This window comes from Cicer arietinum, chromosome 1, assembly GCF_000331145.2.
Source record: "Cicer arietinum cultivar CDC Frontier isolate Library 1 chromosome 1, Cicar.CDCFrontier_v2.0, whole genome shotgun sequence".
NCBI classification, from domain to species: Eukaryota; Viridiplantae; Streptophyta; class Magnoliopsida; order Fabales; family Fabaceae; genus Cicer; species Cicer arietinum.
The window spans coordinates 7668334-7674390 of record NC_021160.2 but is presented as its reverse complement, the minus strand read 5'-3'; positions in this window follow the sequence as shown (position 1 = coordinate 7674390).

Below are 6057 nucleotides of genomic sequence, written 5' to 3'. Positions count from 1 at the left end.
GGAAAGATTTTTTTAAAACTAATCGCCAATGCGAATAATTGTGCAATTTAAGATTTAATTTTTTTAAATGTCAATCATATTGAACAAAAACAAACCAATGGATTCTTCTTCAATTTGATTTGATTTGAATTTCATAAATAAATTTTGCAAAAATTAAACAAAATCAAACCACAGATATTAAAGTTGATTTTGGTCTTTTTCTCTCCCTAAAATATATATCAAGTTGGTCCCTTACATCATATCAATCAAAATCATTGAACAAAATTTTTTTTTAAAAGTTTTCTATAAAAATTAATTAAATATAATATAAAAGAGAGTAGGGGAAAAACTGAACGTTAAAAAATATGTTATAATCATTATTAACCATTTTCCATCACGTCGACTTAGGAGGAACGTAGTGGAGCATTTTCAATTTCAATCAAGAGTAACTATATGATGAGAATGTTTGAGGAAGAGGAAATTGTATGGGATTGTGATACTTTTGAAGGCCCTGGGCCTGATGCTGTCAACTTTGGCTTTCTAATTTTTTTTGGGAATATGTTAAGTACAACTTTATGAATTTTATGTGTGAGTTTCATGCAAATAGAAAACTAGGAAAGTGGTCTAATCGTATTTTTATTGTCTTTATTCTGAATAAGGAGAATTTTCGACAATTCAAAGAATTTCGACTCACTCATAACTCTTGTTGGATGTATATATAAAATTTTAGTTAAGATATTAGATAATCGGTTGAAAGTTGTAATTGGGAAGGTATATCCGATAATCAGTTTGTCTTTATCAAGGGTAGACAGATTTTTAATGTTATTTTGGTGGCTAATGAAAATTTTAATGAGGCAAGGACAAGGAAAAGTGAGTTAATTTTATTAAAGGTTGATATTAAAGAAGACTTATGATTCAATGAAGTGGGGTTATCTAGAAAGTGTTTTGTCCTTCGTGAATTTTTCTGTTAAATGGAGGTGTTGGAGGTAGGAGTGTTGGAGGTAGGAGTGTTTACGCTCAACTACGACGTCGACTTTGGTTAATGGATATCCAACAAATGAGTCTCTTTTCAGGCGGGGTCTCAAACATGGGGCTTATATCTTTTGTTTGTGTTGGTTGTTGAAAGATTATGTTCCTTGATGAGATCTTCAGTCGAAACTGAGCTATCTTTTTTATTATAATGTGGGTGACATTTTGAATATGAGGGTTTCTCATTTGCAATTCACATAAGATACTCTGTTCATGGGCGGGAAAAAATGGTATAATATAAGAGTGATTGAAGTAAACTTAGTTATTTTTGAATTGACTTTAGGTCTGAAGGTGAATTTTCACAAGAGTCATCTGGTTGAGGTGAATGTTAATGAGTATTAGCTTATGGAGGCAATCAAGTTACTGAATTTTACAGTGAGGAAGGGACCATTTAAGTACATTAGGTTACCAATTAGTGACAATCTGAGGAAGCTATCGTTTTGGAATCCTGTAATTAAGAAAATTCAAATAAGGTTGTATGGTTGGAGGAATCGTACCTTATCTTTGGGTGGCTGCTTTTTTCTCATTAAAGTTGTCTTGTCTACGTTGCTAGTGTATTTTCTTTCTTTCTCCAAGGCTTTTGACTATACTATCTCTAAAATTGAATTCTTTTTTAAATATTTTTTTTTGGGATGGTAGTGGGGGCGTAAACGGAATTGGGTTAAGTGGAATATGATTGTTTTGAGTGTGAGCAAGATGAGTTTGGTTTGCGTAACATGCGTGTGTTTAATGTGACTCTTTTGGGTAGATGGTGGTGGAGACTTAAAACTAACACGAATGGGTCGTGGTTTAAGGTTATTTCTTGTAAGTAAGAATGTCGTCATAAGGTGGTGGAATGACACTTCTTGTGATTCTCTACGGTGGAAGGATATTAAGAACTTAGAAGTAGAAGGTGGAGGGAGTAGGAGAGCACTAAAATTTTAAAAATTTAACTGAAAAAGTAGGTAATGAGGTGGATACTTTGTTTTGATTAGATGACAAACCTTTATGTAGTAGATTTAAGCGCTTGTTTGAAGTGGTGTGTGATAAATATATTGGTGGCGTATATATTTTGATTGGGGTGAGATGTTGAGGGTGATGAGTGTAGATGTCATTGTAATATGTTTCTTTGGGAGAATGAGTTGGTGGTAAAGCGTGTGTTTTTGTTAGCTAACGTTCACTTGCAGGATCACATGAATGATTTGTTGCTTTGGAAAAATTCTACTATTGGTGTGTACTATGTGAAATATGATTATCGTAGTTTGATACATAACTCATATGTAGATCAGTCTTCCTTTGGTTACATTATTTGAAACAAAATGGTGTCACTTAAAGTGTCTCTACTAGCTTGGATATTGTTGCACAACTGATTGCCTACGAAAGATAACTTGTTGAAAAAATGCATCCTAGATAGCTCTTCCAACTTGTGTGTGGATGGTTGCGGATTTGAAGAAATTACTTGACATATATTTTTGATTGTCTCTCATTTGGATTGATATGACAAAGTATTTTTAATTGGTTAAACGTTCAAGGCCTTTTTCTAATTTACTGTTAACCCACATGCAACAATTTAGTGGGTTATGTGTGATTGGTATAAAAAGGTTGTCACTTTTTTAATTTTATATGATTAACATACATTTGGACTATTTAAAAATAAGGAATCGTATTACTTTTACATGTGAAGTATGTAACATTTTCAAGGAGACATAACACATCAAACTTATTTGATGGTGTTGGATCAAATACAAAGAAAAATGATTTGAGTATGATTTCAATCAATAATAGTCAAATCTGATTCAATACTTGAGTTAGGTTTTAGAATTTTAATCTAACTTTTTATTTTCATGTCTTTGATGGTGATCTGTATTATTTAGATGCCGCTTGTATTTATCTTTTCACAAAAATCTATAACTTTTTTGTATTTAATATTATTAGCGCATATATATACTTTCAAATTAAGGATGGAAGAGACTAGTAGTTTTTTCTTTCTTTCAAAAAGTCAAAAATATTTTATTACTACCAAATAAACATAGCACAAGATGTGGCACACAGGCACCATAATTATCATCCCTTAACTAACCTACTTAACTATATGAAGCCTTTATAAAGTCACAATAAATACACCAAACCCAACCCAAGAGGGAATTGGAATTAGATGTTCACGGGTAGGAATCACCTACTTATTTATGGATGAGCAAGCGTGACCAAATGTGCATGATTCGTGTGTCTTTGTTTGCCTTTTTATTAGTCCCTCTCGCATAAAGTTGACTCCCCTTTTATTTTTGTTTCTAAACTATACCTTTCACCATTTTAAATGGCCACTATGTGTGACATGGATATATGGTTCGTAAAGTAAGTATTCCTATCATTCATCTATTCAAGATTTAGATTTTTCTTTTGCCTTTTAAACAGTAGTTTCTACTTTATTAATAACTTTGTAGTACGATAGTGGCAATTACTTGTTCGATTGGCAATAAGAGATCTAGATAAAACCTATTTTCTATTCAAATTTATTGTATAAATGCAACAAATTTCTATGCCAATAATTATGACAATATACTCTATTCATTTCATTTATTAATTTCATTTTAATTGTTTAATTTGAGTTATACATAATTCTTCAGAAAATTATTAGCTTTATTGATTTTAATGATAAAATAAATTTTATTTATTCAAATATCTTAATTAATTGTAGTTAGTTAATTTTTTATTTATAGTTTAAGATATAATAAATAAAATATATTAATAAAAACAATAATTAATATTATATTAATATTATAAAATAAAAAATAATTTGAAAGAGATAAAAGTAGTAAATGAAATGGAGTATATATTATTGAAAAAATATGACATTATCTTTTTTAAATAAATTTTACGATAAAAAGTATGCCCCACAAAATTAATAAAGGCAAAAGCAATATCTGGCACGAAAGTATCTCTATCCACTTTTTAAACTGTGCTAGGTGTAGTATTTTTATTATAAATTTATTTTCATTTAAGTTGTTTGCAGTATTTAGTAGTAAACTAATCCAAAATACACGTAAATATAAAATTATTTGCTAAAATAATTTGTGCATATTCAACTGTTGTGCAGTGAGTGGGGGCAAGGGTTTTGATTGAAATTGGGAGATTATTTGAACATTTTGAAATCATGAAATTGTAATTACACCAAAAGATAGAGACCATTGATTATAAGTTGTAATAACTACCATTTCATTTTTAACTAGGGTAATAACTACTATTTTACTATATATAGAATTAGAATGCAAAAAAGTCACACAAAAATGTTATTGCTTTGACTTTCATATATTATTTAGACAACATATGAAATAAAATGTTTGTTATTGATGTATAAAATAGTATAATTGTACTCTATCACACACACACACATATATATATATATATTATTTAAATAATTTCATTTGATAATGTTTGTATTTAATATTATAATACCTGTTTAATATGTACATATTTTATGAGTAATTTTTTTTAACATAATAGGAAAAAATAATGTATTTTGTATGAATTTAATTTAATAATTGTACATTAATAATGAAAAAAAAGTTACGTGCATTTAATAATATTTATTAATTGTGTCTTATCATGCTATTTTTTCCGGTACAATCATTTTTTTAGTAAAAAAAAATCATGCTATTTTTTTTATATAAATGAAATTTAGTGTGAGGGAAATGCATGCTATTTTTTTTAATATGCAGATATAAACATTTGATATATCTATATATAATTATTTAAACCATCAATATATAATAATTAATATTTTTTATTACTTACAAAAAAGATACCGGCAAACTATATCTTTCCTCATCATGAAGTGTGTTGAGGCATGCTAAATGTTGGAGAGAATGAAAAAGTATTTGGAATTTCAAAATTAAGCAACACGCAAAGAACGATGAATTGCAAAATTACAAAAGTTCAGCATGAGACAAGGGACTGCGTTTCCATTCATTGATGTTCAATTTAGATTCCCATATTTGCCTTTGGATGCTTTTTTGGTAACCGGAATAGAATAGTACGGCGACACGGGTTTGAATAAAAAAGGTCTATTTTTAATCGTGATTTTAACTTAATAAATGATTTTAAAATTGGTATATTCTTTTTCTTAGTAGAAAAAGAGGTATATACTTAGGTATAACCATGATCTAAACTGGATCGAAGAGGATGGTCAAATTAGTAGATTGGGTAGGGCTTTATTTCGTTTATGCGGTGACGTATGGCATAAGGTTGGATTAGGGTGAAAGTTTTAGTTAGATGATTTGTATTTTAAATGTGTAGGATTTGTCAAATCTATAGTGTAATGTTAGGTATCACCGATAGTATAACATTTACATGTGTAGTAAATGGTGCACATCACTTTCCTCCTCGTGTCTGTTTTTGCCATTTACCATTATGATTGATGAGAAGAGGTAGATTTTTAAAAATATTGAAGCGTATGATGTTGGGGCTTGAAAATGACATTTGGGACGAGTTTAGCCATGACCCAATTTGAGATACTCTATTTTACAAAATAAACATGAAAATAAAATAAAAGGAAAAATCTTTAGATGATTTTTCGATAATGCAGTATTAATTAAAGTCTTCATTTTCAATGTCCAAAATTTCTAAAGCCAAAAGATTTTTTTTAATGGACCAAAGTAAAAGTATTTATTTATTTTGAAAATGTTAGTGGAGAATTACAAATTAATTATCCTTGTTAGTTTCAAAAAGAATAATAGTTTTCTTATTTTTTCCGTCTCATATACACTTAATTTACGACAAAAACATTGTCCTAACAGTCCTAGGGTTTTCCATTCTTAACTCTCAATTGAGGAATATGAAGTGAGATAAAGTCTCCTTGATTTGCATAAACTTTCTACACTACCGTTTGTCATTGTTGTAAAAGAGTGAGCTTCAATGTTCAATATTATTGGGTGCGAAACTGTCTAAAACTAATTCTAAAGATACCCCTAATTGGGATTTGTCCAATGATGGACAATTTAGTATAAAATTTGCTTACCATTTAATTAGTGATACAAGTTTGGATAAGAATGACTTACATAATTTTTTTGAATA